The 19,026-nt window shown below is 50.3% G+C and overlaps 1 protein-coding gene across 7 annotated transcripts in view; it reads right to left on the minus strand.

Moving 5' to 3' along the window:
* TNIP1 (TNFAIP3 interacting protein 1) overlaps nt 1-17,822 on the minus strand; it is a 50,991-nt gene extending 33,169 nt beyond the window's left edge. For 4 of the 7 annotated variants that reach the window (XM_027970422.2, XM_027970420.2, XM_027970418.2 and 1 more), the window contains exon 1: nt 11,796-11,950. The gene's annotated coding sequence lies outside the window, so the exon portion shown is untranslated. Of the gene's footprint in view, nt 1-11,795; nt 11,951-17,746 lie in introns of those variants that run through there. The other 3 variants (XM_042250996.1, XM_042250995.1, XM_042250994.1) reach the window with 1 other exon arrangement.
* Nucleotides 17,823-19,026: the final 1,204 nt, after the last annotated feature.

Consider the following 19,026-nt stretch of genomic DNA (forward strand, 5'->3'; position numbering starts at 1 on the left):
CTCCCAAAACAAGATCCTGGTTTAAGGTTGAGGGGGGTCCCCACAGCCCACCCTGAAAAACCTGGGGGCACTCACTGGAACCAGAAAGGCCTGGTTTGGGCCCAGACAGATGGCAAATCAGGCAGTGACCACAGAGTGTAAAGATAGAGATGATGCTGTTGAAACTGAAGGAGCCAGAAGAGGAGAAGGAGAAGACAGCAGCTGGGGGGATGGAGGTGGGGTGAGGAGGGAGGGGTGGGTAGGGGTCGGAGGGTAGGGATGGGAGGATGGGAAGGAGTCGGGGTGAGGGGTGCGGTGAGGAGAGGTGGGGGGGCGTGGGCCCAGATCGCAACCTCCACCCAAGACGAAGGTTGAAAAAGGCTAGATTCAAATGGAGCCTCTGCACTGAGACACTTCAGCCCATTAGAGGCTGTCTTTCAATTAGCTGTGTGCTGCTGCTGGGAGTAGGGGCTCCCAGGGTTCCCAAATGATATGAATTTGCTTAGTTAGTAACATTTGCAAAATCGCTACGATTCCTCAAGCATCTTTTTCCACTGGATTGTCACAAGAGCCGCGGGAAGGAGGCAGGGCTGACATCTGTTCCACAGGTAAGGAAACTGAGGCCCACTTGGGGGCTTACCCTGATCTAATGCCACTGGGCACTGGCTGCATCCTGAGGCCAGCCAGACCCTGTGTCTCTGGGGGAAGTGAAGTTCTCGCTAGCCCAGGGAGGACAGCCTGAGTAGGTCTCTGGCACTGGGAACTGGGAGGACACAGAGGCCACAAGCAACCTCCCCAGGGAACGGCAGGGGCTGCCACGGAAGCTGGTGGGTGTGGGGGACAGTGTGGCGAAGGGAAGGGTCTCCAGAAAGAAGGCAAGGACAGAAAGTCGTAAGTCCTGGCATCTGCTCTACTGCACACTCTGTCGGCCATGGGCAAGCTGTCCATTCTGTGTACCTCAACTCCCTCATAGGCACAGAGAGAGGAGCCTGGACTAGAGACAAACTGCATGATGTCTTCATGCTGGCCTAAGGATCCATGGAGACCCAAACTTTGCGAGCCAGCCACAGGGCAAGAAAGAGGAGGGGACCCCGTACACACACAGAAGATAGTCCAGCCCTGGATCAGGAAGAAAGGATCCCAACAGGGCAGGATCAGAGACGGAAGCAGATGGGACACGCTGGGTGCAACAAAGAAGGGGGAGCCCAAGCGCATGATGAGACCCTGAGCCGGAACCCTTCTCACACGTTGCCCCAGGGCTTTGCCCTGGTCCCAGCTTGGCCCACCCCTGCAAGCTGGGTGACACTGACCATCCCCTCACCTTTTCTGAGCCTCATCCGCAAAACAGAAAAAAATAACAGAAACCATGGATGTCGGATTAAAGAAACTAAATGAAGCAATATGTGTACAACTGGAAGGGAGTTCTCACTTATTTCCTGACTATTTGATTCAATAAAGAAATGTATTCATTTTGTAATAAGATTTCCTAAATGATAATAATTATAATACCTCACAAAGTACCTGGCACTTAGTAGATTCTTACCAAAAGGCTGAGGCAGCCCCTAACAGCCCAGCTGATGGGTTGTAGCATCCACTTAGTTCTCGTGATTGCAAATAACTGTAAGCAGGAACACTGGGACAACACCACAGCTGGTGAAACTGAAGCTATGAGAAGCCTTTGGACCAAGGCCACGTTCAGGAAAGATCAGGAATCATCTGAGCCTCAATTTCCTCAACAGTAAATGGGAATATCCTGCAAGTCCCCCAAGGGCTGACGGGAAGTGAGGTATTATGAAACATCTCGCAAGCTAAAACAAAAATCTTCCCACTTCCACACCTCACAATGACCTCCAGACCACTCCACCCATTTCACAATCAGGGAAACTGTGGCTTCAGTTCCATCCATCAGAGAGCGGGCCGAGTCCTCTGATGACTGTCAGCAGAGACACTGCACCTACCTTAGACAGTGTGTACCCAAGGAGCCCACCCCAGCATCTCACTAGTGAGAAGCCTAAGATGTAATCAGTCTTTCCAAACAATTCAGTAAGAAAGAGGCTACAGGCAGAGTGTAATATGAGGAATGGGCGGGGCTCAGGAATCATGGGATCTAGCGGAGGCTGTTGTTGTAGTCACTAAGTCATGTCTGACTCTTTGTGACCCCATGGACTATAGCCCGCCAGGCTCCTCTGTCCATGGGATTTCCCAGGCAAGAATACTGGAGTGGGTTGTCATTTCCTCCTCCGACGGATCTTCCCGACCCAGGGATCAAACCCACGTCTCCTGCATTGGCAGGCAGATTCTTTACCACTGACCCACCAGGGAAGCCCTCTAGTCTAGATACACCATGGCAAACATTTTCCATCACCTGGCCTCAGTTTTCTAAAAGGAGGGGTTGTTGATGATAGCAATAATACAATATAAGGGGGCAGACTAGACAATTTTTAAGGCCTTTTCTAGTTCTAACATTCCAGAACTTGCAATATATTGCCATCCATTTCTAAAATCTTCTGATCTTAAAAAGGCTACTCTCCCCAGCTCAGAACCTTCCCAGGTGGTTCTGTGGTAAAGAATCCACCTGTCAGTGCAGGAGATGCAGGAGACAGGGATTCGATCCCTGGAGTAGGAAACGGCAACCCATTTCAGTATTCTTGCCTGGAAAATCCCATGGACAGAGGAGCCTGATGGGTTACAGTCCATGGGGTTGCAAAGAGTAGGGCATGACTGAGCACGTACACCCTAGCTCCCATCCCTCCCAACGCCCAAGTGGCTGTCCTGCCTCATGAACCCTCCTGCAGTGCTCTCAGGGGTGTGTCGCCTTCCCAAGAGCAGTTGGAAACCCCCAAATGATGTCTGCAGCCCTTCCCCGGGTCCTGCCCTCCTCCCTGGTCTGCATCCAGGTTCCAGGTCAGCCTGAGTGTCACGTCTCTCAAGCACAGCTGGCATCTCCCACGTCCTTCCTCCCCACACCACTGATTCACCCAGAGAGAGAGCCCCACTGGCCCTACTTAGCCTCCAAGATCCAAGCTCTACACTACCAGCCCAGGCACAGTGGGGAGGACCGGGCCATTAGTTGGCTGAAAACTCTGCATAAGAGGACCAAGGAGCATCTAACTAAAGCTGGGATGGGCCCTGACAGCCCTGTGCTCCCATAAGCCAGGCACTGCACTGCGTCATTAGGCACAGTATTCCCGCATTTTCCTCTTACCACACAGAGATGAACATTCTTATCCCTATTTTCCAGCAAGGAAACCAATCCTCTTGGCTGGATGGCATCATCTCTATTTTTCAGACGAGGAGGCAGACTCAGACAAGTCAAGTCACTTGCCTGAGGAAACACAGCTGGTTGGTGGCAGAACGAAGAACCCAGCCTCATTCTATCAGACTCCACACCAGTGCCCTTTCCACTGGCCTGCGCTGGCGGAGAGGCACAGGCTGAAGCTCAGGGGGAGGACACCAGTCCTGTTGTTCCACTGCCTGAAACGCCCCAGGTTCCCAGCCGCTGCCTCTATGTGTCACTCACCTTGCATGAGGTCAGCTGTCGGTCTGCCCTGGACTGCCAGTAGTCACCAGGGCTCAGAGTCTCAGGTTGAAAGGAAGCTCAGGGGAGATTCAGACCCATGCTTATCCAGTCCCCAGGGGAGCCAGGGGACTCTGGTTGACCATCTTTAGTGACCCAGACCAACTTCCTCCCCCAGGAGCACCCCCGGGCAGCCAGCACTAACTGCAGTGAAGCTACTCCAAGCTCTGGTTGCACTGCCCCTGCTCTGCCCTCTGGGGTCCCTGAGAATAAGGAACAAGATGCCCCTCTTCTCCATCTCAGCCCTGAGCAGATTCGGAACCTGCAGCACTCAAGAAGCAGACTAGCCCTTGTTCCCTGCACTGTTCACAGGGACAGGCTTCTGGACCCCTCCCCACCCCGTCCCCTCCACTCCCACCCTATCTGTATCTGACCTTGAAAATGGACAACACTCCAGATGTGGCTTGCCTGACCAAACAGAGGAACTTTCACCCCCACCTTTTAGGTGTTATGTTTCTACTGATGTAGCTGTGTGGACACTTGCTTTTCTTATACCTGGGTCACCCACGGTAAAGAATGTCCTTTCTCAATTACGTCAACAATCAGGTTCGGTAAAGCAACTATACTTCAATAAAAATTAATTTTAAAAAAATCAGGTTTGTATGGCTGACATGAAAGTTATCTTATAAAAAAGTATGCTTGAGGAAGTTTCAATTATTCAAAGGGCCAGAGGTAAGTCATTCAGTGACCACCTATTTAAGAAGCTAGAATCTCTGTCTCACTGCACAGAGACTGGACAAAGCTGCACACTGACACACAGCTTCCAAAAGCAAAAATGTCCTGAATGTTCATCAAGAGGGGGCCAGTTTAATAAACTGTGGTGCATTCAGTCAATGGAAGAGCACACGGACATCGAAAAGAATGGGCAGACTGCTTTGCAATGACAGAAAGGTGCCCATAAAATACTGTTAAGGAAAAAGGCAAAGCATTGATGTATAATGAGATATTATTTATCCTGTTACACACATTCATACACACACAACTATGTGTGCGAGTGTATGCGTGTGTGTGTGTGTGTTAGTGTTAGTTGCTCAGTTGTGTCCGACTCTTTGCAAACCCATGGACTGTAGCCCACCAGGCTCCTCTGTCTATGGGATTTCCCAGGCAAGAATAATGGAGCGGGGGTGTAGCTATTCCCTTCTCCAGGGGATCTTCCCGACCCAGAGATCAAAATCACGTCTCCCACATTGCAGCCAGAGAGCTTCACCATTTCAGCCACCAAGGGAAGCCCTGTATGTGTGCATAAACATATACACATACTATAAAATCTTACATATGCATAAGAAAAGGCCTGGAAAGATACACACCAAACCACCGCTAGTAGTCAGCTCTAGAGAAGGACTTGGGCTAGGGGACTGGAATCAAAGGAGGCCTTTATTTTAAAACTTAGATTTTTTAACTCTTTCCAAGAGAAATCTAGCCTGTTCTATTTTTTAAATTGATTTTTAAAAAACAGGTAGAAGAGAAGATGGAGAAAAAAAGACAACTTTCATTTTCTACTTTATACCTTTAGCATCCCTTGAGTTTTTGGAGTTTTTTTTCTCCAGTGAGCACATGTTATTTTGTAACTCTTCTGAAGGGAGAGTTCACTTTGTTTTTAAGTTGCTTGACAAAGTCAGAACAATAAGGGCGATTGTTCTGGCACCAAATGAGGCTGGTTGGCAGAGGGCAGGGATGAGAGCCTCCTTATTATGAATCTGCCTCCTATGCACAGACAGGTTATAGGGACTAGTTCACAAATCAGAAGGGACTTCATCACCTGAACCAAAGAACTTATTCATTAGTAAAATCAATATTTCTACGGTCTTTCTCTATTCTAACAGTCTGTGATGTATATTGTTTCATGATAAATAATTTACATATATGTAGGAAATTCCTGTACTCTAATTTCATTCTGGGAAATATTTGACCAAAGTGAAATTAATAGAGAAAAAAATGTAGATGACTAGTTATCATATAAAGACTTAAAAAGCAGTGAACAAAATGTTAAAAAAAAAAAAATCAAGAGGTAAAGTCCAGGGTCGAGTTTTCTAGTCAAGGAATTTGGCAAATGGAGAGTTGGTAACTGTAGATTGTTTCAACCTGGAACCTTCCAGAAAGGATCTACCTTCAGGAAGGTCAAGGCTGGGTCGGAGGCAACAAAGGTGGGAAGAAAAGCACCAGACTTTGGTGTGGGAACAAAGGTGAAGCTTCCCATCCACTACCCGTGGGCCCTCACATGGGGCCTTATACCTGCTTTGCTGGAGAGGAAGCCAAGCCCAGACGGGTGCAGAGCTGGGCTCAAGGTGGCCCAGTTCCCAAGGACCAAGCAGAATGTCCCCCTCTTGATCATCAGTCCCCAGCCTGTACTCACCACTGCCAACAGCCCCCTAAGAAGGGCTGAGAAGGCAGCCCAAGCAACTCCAGCCTGTGAGCCTTCGCCTCCTCACAGCTCCTGGGATCCACTGGTGCACCTACCGCCGTGCCTAGAAGCCTGGCTTCCCCACCCACCCACCCCCCAACCCAGCAGCTGGCACTCTTGACCCAGGAGGAGCCCCTCGCCTATCAGCTATAGGGTCAAAGGGCACTAGGCTAACCCTGGACCTAAAGGGAAGGGAGACTCAACTGTCCTCCTGTGTACTTGTGCCCAAAATGCCCAACAAAGGCTTTCTCCAACCCTGTAACTTTTCTCCATCGGGGAAGATGACAACTTTTGAGAATTCCCCTCATACCAAATACGGTGAAAAGAGGGTTTCTGGGAAACCAGGGCTCAGATCCTGGTTCCACTCCCTCACCAAGTGACCCTGAGCAGACCTCACTTTCCTGGTTTCCTCTCCCCAAGGAAATGCTGCAAGGACAGATCCGCAGAACTCCCTGTAGACCTTGAAGTGCTAACCCAACAGGGGCCACAGTGGCTGGGAAGAGAACAGCTACCAGGGACCACCAACCAGATAAAAGCCACAGATGCCCTGTTTCAACAGTGAAGACTGGAAGTAAGCTAACGAAGAAGAAAATGAATGAAGACACCGGGGCCATTTCATACCAGCAAATGTTAGTACTATGCTGTTCAGGCACTAAGTCGTGTCCGACTCTTTGTGATCCCATGGACTCTAGTCTTCGAGGCTCCTCTGTCCATGAGACTGTTCAGGCGAGAATGATGGAGTGGGGCGCCATTTCCCTCTCCTGGCTATCTTCCCAACCCAGGGATCAAATCCACATCTCCTGTCTGACAGGCAGATTCTGCACCACTGAGGTGCTAGCAAAGCCCCTATTAATACTATACAGTTGTGAAAAACAAATAGGCCAGAGCTAGAGATCCAAACAAAAATGAATCTCTCAAACATAATAAAAAGCAAAACAAGCAAGCTGCAGAAGAACACAGCTGGAAACATTTAAGTAACATCTTAAAACATATAAAACAATATTAAATATTGTTTAGGGATGTATATATTTATAATATCCATAAAACTATAGAGAAATACAAGAGAAAAAACTCTAAATTTAGAACCCTTGTTACTTCTGGAAGAGTGGGGAAGGAGATGATCAGGGAGAAATTTCAAATGAACAGAATATGTTATTTCTTAAGCTGAATGGTGGCTCTCCCAAGTGTCTGCATGTTACTCTCTGCGTCTGAAAGATTCCTTTGCATTTTCTAAAAGTTAATCCTGCCATCTTCAGACCCCTGTTCCTCTTCCCAGAGACTGGGATTGGGGGGACTACACCCCAGAGGCAGAAGTGGGGCTGTGGCAAGACCAGGGTTCCTCAGACCACAGAGATGAAGCTGACCAAGATCATGGTCTGCTGGCCAGCCGAGAGTGGCGTAAGCCTCCTCCACTGTGGGTGGAGACCTAACCAAGCGCCCCTGACTCATGGGACACCCCCACGCCCGCCCTAAAAATACCAGCTCTGACCGCTGAGTAGGATGCCTTGGTGACATGACTCCCATAGCATCCCCAGCCCTCCCCCACTACCCCCATCGCCCCCACACACACCCCTGCCTGGGCCACCGGCCTGTCCACCAGCAGGTGCTCAAGGACACAAGGAACAGCCTCGGGGTGAGGTCCCTGGGGAGACAAGAGTTCAGCCCTGCCTGGGGACAGCCCTTGGACAAAGAGCCACCGCTCCTCAGCCCAGTCATCCGTTCCTATCAGAGGAGTGACTGACTGTCCTGGGCTGGTCACAGGGGGGGCACAGATAAAAACTTCCTGCCAGCAGCCAGGCCGTGGTGGCTCTGCCTTCCTTCTGGCAACTTCACAGAGCTGCTGACACTCTCCAAAGAGGAGCAGGATAAAGGAGGGGCAGGCAGGGGGGCAACAGCAAGAAGCCAGGAGGTGGAGCACAGAAAGGCCTGGCCCAGCAGCAGACTCAGAGACCTCCGGGCAGAGAAGGCAGCCCAGTCACTGGGCTACGGCCCTGAGACACCTGTCAGTGTAATACCCTCGATCTCCAGCTGGGACACCAAAGCCGGCCAAGGGAGGGAGACTCGCCCACGGCTGCAGGGGACGGTGGAGACAGAGAGGCGAGGAAACCCAGATCCTCTGTTGGCCAGCTGTCCACTCTTTTTACCATACCTCCTACTCCTCCCTCTCCCTCCCTCCAAGGGGTCAAGTGAGCCATGAGCAGAGGGGTAAACAAGGGGGCAAGAGAGGAGGTGGGCCCACCACAGCGAGCCCCCTGTAACAGCACTGGAAGGGCTGCCCACAGAGCGCTCCCTGATGCTGTGCTGGGGCCCAGGGGAGGCTGGCTCATCACCTGTGGGGTGCTGGGTGCTGCTGAGGAAATTTGGGCCAGATGTCCTCTGTGGCCCTCCCACGTATACACTTCCACTGTTCCAAACAGGGATGGAAGGGCGTCTGATACCACAGTGGACGATCCATTCACAGAGGACACAGAATGGTCCAGAGGTGGCAGAGGAAGAAGGGCAAGTTATGCCGAAGCCTGGAACATCTGACCTTCCTCATCATCTCCTCCTGAAATCCCTTCAACATCCTCAAGATCGGCATCGTTAATAAGACTGAACGGTGTTCAGCAGCTGGCAACGACGGGTCACTTACACCACAGCAGCCCCACGCCAGCCCTGCGCTGAGTGCTTGACAGGCACTGTCTCCTTCATGGCGCCCCTCTGGAGGCAGCGCTTACGTCACAGAATCTTACAGATGAGGAAGCAGGCGCAGCCCCCGTCCAGGTGTGCTAACTCTAAATCAGGCACGCCACACCACGGGTTCTCAAAGAGCAGCTGGTCTGGCGGCCCCAGCACCGCTGCCACCAGCTGGCTGAGCCGCTCTGGGGACGCAGCCCTGCAGTCTAACAAGCCACCCAGGGGATTCTGATGCATGCTCAGGTTTACCAACCAGCTGCTCTGATCACTTCCCAGTGCTGCCGACGGAGCAGGGAAAAACTGACACTTCTCTGCCTGGCAGTCAAGACTTTAGGGTTTTTCCTAGCCCAGCTGGTCAGCTCCCCCAACCCAGGAGAGCCTTACCCCAAATCCTCTGCCCAGTTTCCTAAGTTCCAGAAGGAGCTCAGGCCTAGCTCTGTACCTCCTCATCTTGGCTGGGCCTGGCCTTGAAGTCACTTCTCTACAGAAGCCCCCTGACCACCTGGCACCCCCAAAACTGCATCACACCCCACTGAGACTCAGTGCCAGGCAACTGCTGGCACACTATGCCTTCCAGCTAGCACTCAGGGCACATTTCTGCCCAGTCTACCACATGCTCCTGGAGGACAGAGAACCATGAGCACCATGCCACTCCACACAGCACCACACCAAAGGACTGTCAGGACCTGTTTGCTGACTATCAGGAGGGAAAATCATGTCGTGGGAAGCAACTTCTGGCTCTCACCCCAACTCTGCCACTAATTCTCTGGGACAAGGGCCTTCCCATCTCTAGGTCTCAGTTTCCTTATCTGCGAAATGCACCATCATTCTGGTTTCTTCTACTCTGCTCATCGTTTGAACAAACCCAGCAGTCTTATCCCAGACACTCTTACCTAGTAACAGGAATGCACATGTGAAGACTAAAGAGGTCCTGGCTCTCACCCTTTCACTCCAGGAAAAGAGAAAGACAACAAACAAGCAAACACTAAAAATTACTGTTTCCCAGACATATACAGTGTCTCTACACACACTTTCTCATTTGCAAATAAGCACGGTCATTTCAAGGCATGATGAATGTATTAAAAATACATATAATAGTAATATGACAGAAAGTGAAAAAATGAGTTACTTTGCATAGAAAGGTCAGGGAAGGCCCCTCTGAGGAGGTGACATTTGATCTGAGACCTGACAGATAAGGATGAACCAGCGTGGAAAGAGCTGGGGAAAGGTGTTCCAGGCAGAAGCAATATCCACAAGGGCCTCAAGCAAGAATAAACTTGCCATATTGAACACGGAGGAAAAAGCAGGCTGCTGTGGTTAAATCACAGTGCGTGTGAGAGTAAAACAGTACCCAGGGGTACCCAGAGAGGGAGGCCAATAGCCAGCCTCTTTCAATTCTGAGGTGTTCAAATCAGGTCGGCCAACCCAACCCAGGACATCCGGGCCCCAGTCACAGGCAGGACTGGGGGGTAAGGGTATGAGTCAGACCCCACGGCTTCCTGGGGCCCCAAAGGCCCTGGTGTGGGAATAGGGGCAGGCAGCAACCCTCAGCGGGAGTGCCATGCCATACCCACGGATGCCCACAGGTGGGGGAAAACAGATTCACCTACGTATGTAGAACACAGGACACTCAGGGCTGCTGTCTCCAGAGGGACATGATCAGGTGCTTCCGTGAAGTGCCAGACCCTGATCACATTATTTTTCCAGGACACAGCCAGGATAGTGGAAAGGAAATAGTGCTCAGGGTTCAAGGCTTACTAGTCTTGGGCAAGTCTTAACCTTTTTGGTACTCCGTTTCCTCATCTGAAAATTGAGGCTACTAATAGTGACTCTCTCCTAGGGTTGTTGTAAGTTTAAAAGAGATACTAAACGTAAAGCACTGTGCCTGGCACGTGATAAGTGCTGATAAACGTAAGCTGTAACTATTACCATTATTGGTTTTTCACTACCTCCGTTCTCTCTGCTGTAAAACAAGGATATTAATACATCATAGGCTTGCTATAAGCCTGTGCTAATAAATATTCCAGCCTCCTAATGCAGTATCCATTGTCAGGAATGAGAAAAAGAGAGAGAGACAGTTCTCTTTCCGGATCTCTCATCAGGTGCTGAATTCCCCTCTACCATACATTGTTTGGAAAATGAGTAAGAGCTGATTAAATTACATTTTGACAATACTGTGAAATAAAAGTGATGCATTAGGAATCCACAGATTTCTCTGTACTGTCATTCTGCAAAGGGGTGGGGATAAACATTGCTGATTCTTCTGCATCACCCACAAAAGTCCCCCCCCAACCAAAACGGTCTCACCCAGTCGCACAAAATTCCCACCCACAAAATTCCCATACAATTAATGAATGTATAATACAATCACTTTCATGTACACACAAACTCGCACTCTCCTGCAGATAAATATTCTACAGTGGAAAACTCACACACGTAGAAACTCCACACCCAAAAATCCCTCCCCCAAACTCACTACAGCTGCCCTGCAAATGCACCCAAATGTTGCCTCCAACAGAGGGCAAAATATTTTCAACAGAAACAGTAAGTTCACAACGAAATCTGGAATCAAACACGCCGAGTTCAAATCCTAATTGTGCAACTCTCTAACTGTATGACCCCAATCTCCAAATGCCTCAGTTTCCTAAACTGTAAAATACAGATACTAATAATCAAATTCATTTTGAGGGTGACAATGACAAATGAGTTTAAAACATGTAACGAGTTAAGATCAGCACTTGGAAAGCGCCCAATAAGCTATTTTCCTCTTCATTACGTGTGCACACTGCCTCCAAAACTGGTCTCCCATACTGTAAACAGATCCACGCCCGCACACACACACACACACACACACACACACACACACACACACCACCGGTCTGCACGCCTTGCACATCGACTGCACGCTCGTCCCAGACTCGCTCGCCCACTCAGTGCGCACGCGCGCCCACCACCCTCCGCGCGGGTCAGGGATTCCCCACTCAGCCGGACCTCGCCACCCTCGGAGGCGCTGCGTGCCTCGAGGCTAGCCCTTGAGCCAAGAAGCCAGGCCACCAGGCCGGGCCTGACCTCCCCGCGCCACGCCCGGTCACTGCCGAGACTCGGAACGGCCCAGTCTCGGGTTCCCTTCCGTTCCATTCCCGCTCCGCCCAACCGGCTTACCTGAGGGTGGGGGCCCTGAGGGACAGCGCCCCGTTCTCCGCGTCCAGTCCCGAGTCCAGGGACAGTGTAGAGGCCCGCGCCAGGCTCTGGCCTCACAGCACTCAGCAGGATCCCAGCTCCTGGCAGGGGGACCTGGCCAGGGACTAGGAAGTGCTGGGGGCCGGGCCGCCCCACCCCTGGGAAAGTCCCCAGCGATTGACAGGCCGCTTGCCCAATCACGCGGCGCCGTCTGGGCTGGCCAGCAGCCGCCGGGGTGGGACGCAGCGAAGTAAACAGCAGCCGCCGGAGGTCAGGGGGCCGGAGAGAGTCTGCAGATTGGCCGCAAGAGTCCCGTCCCGCAGGCCGGCCCCTAGGTAGCCTCCGGGCCACCCCTCGCGGCACTCCCAGCTGCGGAAACTCCGGGCGCCAGAAAGGGGCTACCCCGAAAGCCGGAATTTCAGAGCAGAGACGAGCCGCAGAGACCACCCACCCCTTCCTTGGGCCGAGGGGCACGCGGCCCAGAGCGCGGGGAGGGGATTTGCCAAAAGGTAGTAAGCATTTGTAGCTGAGCCAAAGCTAGAGCTCCGGGTCCTAGAGTTCGGTCCAGGGCGATCCCAAGACTTACAGAGCTTATGGAAATTCTGAGCTGAAAGTACCTTTAAAGAATCTTATTGTCACAGTTGACGTTTTTTGCGCCCTTACTGCTCCAGACTTGGTAAGCTTTATTTAATTTGCTCAGCCACGCTAGTGAGATGGTTTTCTATCCCCAGCCCCCACTTTTATTTTTAACCATAAATTAAGATACAAGGGATGGGAAGATTAGAAGACCTCAGTAAGTGGCTGAACCAAAATTCAAACCCAAGTGGGCAAATCCGGAGCCCACCTCCTACCATCTACCTATACCTGGGTCAGATCATGCAAACAGGTTGTGAGAGTCCCCAGACCTGGCAGGAGCAGTAACATGGTAAAGGTTGGGAACACTTGTTTTTTTAAGCCCATCATTTTACTTAAAAGAGGGTAAATTTTAATTTCAAAAAGTGGAAGGGCCTGGACTTCCCTGGCAGTCCAATGGTTAAGACTCAGAGCTTCCATTGCAGGGGGCACAGGTTCCATCCCTGGTAGGGGAATTGAGATCTCACATACTGACTGGCCAAAAAAAAATTTTTTTAAGTAAAATTAAATTTTAAAAAAAAGTGGAAAGGCCTTGTAATAAAGAATAGCTTGGATAAAGAACAGCTTTATAATAGGAATAAAGAACAGCTCTTTAAATTGAGGTAATATAGCTTTATGAAAAACTTATTCTAAAAGATTCATTTCACTGGAACTATGGAAAATTTAGTGATTGACAGGCCCTCATCCTTGGAAAGGATCTGAGGACCTATTCCATATAGGCCCTCATTTTACAGGAAAGCCCTGTAAATTAACTGTGACTGTACGTGAAAACACACATACACACCCCTACCCAAGTACTCTCAGGCTTTGTGACATCCTGTGATGCTTTTAGTTACTTCAAAGGGGTTATCAAATTCTCAAAACAATTAATTCTAGTTAATCTTAATTGCAAAAATAAATTGAAGAGAGGGAGGGAGAGAGGGATGTGAACACCAAACAAAGCACCCTTGAGTGAAACCAATTCGGAAGGGTACCGGGAGATTACAATCTTGGACTGATTCATGCTGCAGCTCTCAGGCATCCCCTCACCCATTAGGATCCCCCAGTCTAGTTTTTGTTCTGCTCTTGTCTGTAATTCCCAATTTGCCTTTTCCTAAAATGCCCAACCCAAGTCTTCTCATGAACACTGAAATTTATTTTAAAAAATGAAGAGTCTCCAGTTATTTACGTCTTGTTTCCAAACTACTTCAGCTGTTTTTCTAAATGTCTGACCTTAGAGAATTAGGTGAATTGTTTCATCCCACAAAGTATAGGATGACTCTTAGAGGTGGGCTTGTTAGACAGTGCTCTAGAATGGCATAAAAAGGTTACACAGTCATCTTTTTGCCCAATCCCCTACTTTTGGATAATTTTTCTTAACATTTACAATGTGTGAGAAGAGTCATCTCTTCGAAGTGATGACTACACTCACCCCTTTCATCCTTTACAGTCTGTTTGACTTTCAAACATTCCACCGTGTTAAAGGCCATAGGATTATTGATCACAATCCCCTATTTGGCAGATCAGTAAACTGAGTCTTCAATGTAATAAAAGCAGGGGTCCCAAACCTTCAGAATCTATTGCCTAATGATCTGAGGTGGAGCTGATGTAATAATAATAGAAATAAATGTAACACTCTTGAATCCTCCCAAAACCATCCCTTCCACCCCAGGCCATGAAAAAACTGTTTTCCACGAATGCTGTTCTTCATGGCAAAGAGGTTGGGGACTGATGTAGTAAGGATTTACTTAAGGCCACACACATTGAGTGATGTAACCAGGGTTGGAACCCAGGACCTTGGCTCCAAGTCATATATACTCTTTCCACTGCATTATGTGCCCTAATTTTTCTTACAGAAACTCAACACTCATGATGATCACAGGCTATGGACCTAACTAATGGGCTTCTAACCACTCAAACACTGATTTCCTGGGTGGCCTCTCTAAGCCTCTGTTCCTCTCTAAAAAGTGGAGATATGATTACCTACCCCTTAGGTGATCATGATAAATGAGATCATGTAAGTCAAGCCAAGAGCTTGGCACACAGTAGGCATTCAAGAAAAGATAGTGGTTTATAGATGTGAATCACATGCACTGAGTAGAACTTTAGTGTTAAACCCAGGAATGCAGCCTCCCTAGGTTCCATCCCACTATTCACAAACTCTATGGGACCCTCAACTCTGGGGGCTCAGTGGGGTGGGAGACAGGCCCCCTAGATTTGCACCCTCTGCTCCCTCCAGACCTGAAAGGAACTTGCCAAACTGGGAAGCTGAGTCTGACACTGAGAACCGAGTGACTCAGACCACTGGGAACCTCTTGCTCTTCCAGAGTGAGGACAGGCACCTATGCAAAGTCCCACCTGGGAGGAGAATCAAAAGGCCTGTGTGTGGTTTCATTTTGTTTTGTTTCAAGGCATGCAGTGACCCAGTCTCCTTTCTACCACCAGCCCCTTTCTATCACCTCCACCAAGGCTGCTCCAAAGTCACACCTAAATCCACATTTGAGAGACATAAAATACATCAAAAACTATCAACCTGTGAGTGGTTAAGCTCTAAATCAAGTGCCTAAAGAGGGGTGAAGGCTGCGTATTAAAGACATGAGGCAGTAACATCAATGGAATATTTGCTGTGTGCTAGGTCTGCACTTTCACATAATGTATCTCCCAACCAGCCTCTGAGGTCAGAACCATTATAACCCCCACTTCACAGATGAAACTGGGGTCCTGAGGTGTTAGGTGGCTTCCACTGCTGCAAGTCACGGGAACATGAAGATCCTGGCTCTGAAACTCTTAACACTCTTGAGCATTAAGCGGTAGAGTCTTGCCAGCTTGCAGGGCACAAAACTCAACATTCCAGTCTTTAAAGGGTCCTGAGAAAGGGCCCTTTTCTATAGGGATGAAACCACTGCTTGAGGGCCAGCATGGGCCAGGGACTTGTCAGAAGTCTGACAGCAAGTTTGGAATAGTACTTAAGTCGCCTGCTGCCAGAGCAATGCTATTTCCACACCTCAGTGATGGGAACAGAGCTTCTAAAGCAAACAGCACCTGCCTCACTCCTGTAGGTTAATTAGTGAGTCAGAGTCTTGGATAGCAGTGATGAGCAACCAATGAACTAAGGAAAGATCAGTCCTGGGTCTGGGTACCTCCTTAGATCCAGTCCACGTCTCCATAGCCTGGGGACAATCTCAGGAATGGAAAACCCTGTGATAGACTCTAGGTGCTTTTTGGTGTTGGGTGTGTGCATATGAGAGGGAGATTTCAGCGATAAGTGAGAAATGCACGTCAAGCACTTGGTGTCAGCTGTAGTCATAGGAGGTGATCATATTTGGGAGTAAAGACTAAATCAGTGAGCAGAGGCTATGGCCCCTGCTTCCCACCCTCAGCCTGAAAAGGTGTTTTTAATTCTATTTATTTCCCAAACAACCACATGAGAGGATGGATACAACGGTGCTAAGAAAGCCATAACTTTTCACATACATTCAGCACTTTAAGATGAGTTAAACTATTTCATAGTCACAGTTTGCCCCACTTTCAAGAGGCATGTCACGCAAGGGTGAGAAGGTGGGTGCTGGGCTCAGACAGACCTGGCGTTTACACCTCGTGAGGACTCTCCCCCAGGGTCCTCATCAATAACTGGAAGGTTAGAACAGTGCAGGAGTAGAAAGCATGGAACACCACTGCGCGTGACATCAGTGAGAGGCGACGATGATAATCATGACCCAGTCCACAGGGCGGGCAGGGATCGTCCCTCTCCTTCCAGGGAGGACCTCAGAGCCCAGAGCTGTGGAAGAACTTGCCATAGACCGCACAAAAGTTTCTCGGAAACATCACGCCTTAGAAGGCTTTTCTCCTGACTGTTCCTCCAGTGTCTTTCCTATTTTTCTTTTCTCTTTTTCGTTCCAACTGTTTCCACTGCATCCCTGGGCCTGCCTCTTACTCTATGTTTTCTGGGCACTGCTGGAGGAGAGGCAAGGGCAAAGTGACACTGGGGGGAATTCCCAGCCGCGGCCTGTAGCAGACGTGGCCAAGCCAGGCCCCTCCCACGGTTCCTAGGAGCCCCAGGCCTCCCTTCCTCCAGGCCTTCTCCCTCTGGCCTCCCGTATCTGCAACTCAGAATGTCAAGTGGATCTGGGTTTGGAGCCAAGCTAGCCCCTTGTCGTCCTCCTGGAAGTTGGCAAAGGTCAGCCAGGCTCCTCCCAGCCCCTGAAGGAAGCAGACCCGAGGGAACCAGAGCATTTCCTAATCCTGGGAAGCCCTGACAGGGCCCTGAGAACAATCCTCCTTCAGCCTCACCCCAAGGCCTCTGCTATGCACCCTCTTCTGGGCCGCTCCCACTTCTCCCTTCATTCTTCTCCAGCCCAGAAGCCACTGTGACAGTGACTTGGCCTCCACTCCTTGCCCCTCCTGGCCAGGGACTTCCCTGGGCTGGGCCTCTGACCCGCTCTGGAAAATCTGGACTGTTTGTGATCAAAGAGGAGGCTGCATCACCACTGTCTGCCAGCCGTCACCCCTCCTAGTGCCTTGGGTTCTCAACCTTAGAAAGGGCCAGCTGGCCCTGGAGGAGAGCAGGTGGGGGAGCCCTCTGCAGGCCCTTTTGCCCCCTGTTAAGGAGGGCACCAGCCTTCCACCGTGTTCCCAAGGGAGGCAGGGCAGACTCCCGCCTGGTCTCTTCCTGTCTAGCTTTAGATCACTGAAGTGCCTCACACACGCCCACATACCCTCAAAAACATACTGACACACAATCATATAATGACCCAGACACTCACAGACACACTCACACAAATACGTAAACATGCTCACACGCGCTGCCTCACACGGTCTTCCACATAAGCATCTTGGGAGATCTGACACAAGCCCATGAACACAGACACATCTCTCATCCCTGCTCATGCACATGCACACACACACACACACACACACACACACACACACACTGCCTTCATACTTATGAACCTGCTCCCTTCTCTTGGGAAAAGGATAAGACAAAAGTAGATCTTTCTTTTCCTTCCCTTTGGAAAAACTGCTGGCGACTAGAGAGAAAATGACTGGCTGAGAAGGCAAGGAGAGGAGGGCAGGAAGAGGAAAGAAGCAATGGAGGGAGAGAGGCAAGAAGAGAATGAGGGCCGGCCAGGAGGTAGAGGTGCAGAGCCCAGGCCCCAGGGAGTGAGCGAGGGAGCTGGGTCAGGGCAGCCACAGACACTAGCCTGCAGAAAAACGGGGCGCCAGGTGGCTTGTGGCCCAGAGCCAGAGGGTCTGGTGGCCCCACAGGCTTGTGCAGTGAACCTTGGTCCATCCTGGCTTACCACCCTGAGCAGGTCACTCACCTGGGGAAGGGCAGGAGAAGATGACGGGGTCTATGCAGCAGGGGCTGCCGCCTGAGAAGGCGCCTCGGCTCACTGTGCTTCTGCAGGAAGGAGAGCTGGGCAGGGCTGACTTTTAGGCAGGAGGGGAATTCCCCGAGATGGAGGCGCAGGCAGCCCCACAAACTCAGCTGAGGCCCCATCCCGCCCCCTGGCAGAGCACAGGGCCCTCCTTTGTCAGTTCCCCACCTGTCACTTCCCAGACTGGCTGTCACTTGCTGTGAATTCCAGGGCGGGGAGGGGGCTCCGGGGGACCGCGGAAAGCCTGATGATTCTGTGGCTGGGCCAGGAACAGGCACGAGGGCAGAGGCCACCGGGCCGGCCCACCCCGCCCCACCTCTGGGTTCTCCCAAGGATCTCAGTCTCTTCCTTTGCCTAAAATGGGGGATTCCAGTGCCCAGGGTCCTGAGGAAATCACCAGACACCCGGCCCACATCCTCCTACCAACCGCCCACCTCCCACCTCCCATCATCCCATCTGTTTCCACTTAGTTTCTGCGGCTTCTCCATAGGGAAGGGAAAAAGCCCTTTCCTTCCCTCTCGGCTGGATCTCACCAGGATGCTAAGTCGGGCCTTAGAGATCTACCCACCGATGAGCAGCCCAGCTCTGCACTCAGTCATGAGACTCACTTTCCCATCCTGAGCCTCAGTGATCCTCTGCTATAAAATAGGATAATGAGTCCCGCTTTGCCAGCCTCCTGCAATGGCAATTAAAATGAGGGTTTACAGACATTCTTTGTAAACTGTTGACTACTTTACAAACACCACCCTTATGGCAGAAAGTGAAGAAGAACTAAAGAGTCTCTTGATGAAAGTGAAAGAGAAGAGCGAAAAAGTTGGCTTAAAACTCAACATGCAGAAAACTAAGATCATGGCATCCGGTCCCATCACTTCACGGCAAATAGATGCGGAAACAATGGAAACAGTGACAGACTTTATTTTGGGGGGCTCCAAAATCCCTGCAGATGGTGACTGCAGCCATGAAATTAAAAGATGCTTGCTCCTTGAAAGAAAAGCTATGACCAACCTAGACAGCATATTAAAAAGCAGAGACATTACTTTGCCAACAAAGGTCTGTCTAGTCAAAGCTCTGGTTTTTCCAGTAGTCATGTATGGATATGAGAGTTGGACTATAAAGAAAGCTGAGCACCGAAGAACTGATGATTTTGAACTGTGGTTTTGGAGAAGACTCTTGAGAGTCCCTTGGACTGCAAGGAGATCCAACCAGTCCATCCTAAAGGAAAT

This window comes from Ovis aries, chromosome 5 (assembly GCF_016772045.2).
Source record: "Ovis aries strain OAR_USU_Benz2616 breed Rambouillet chromosome 5, ARS-UI_Ramb_v3.0, whole genome shotgun sequence".
NCBI lineage: Eukaryota > Metazoa > Chordata > Mammalia > Artiodactyla > Bovidae > Ovis > Ovis aries.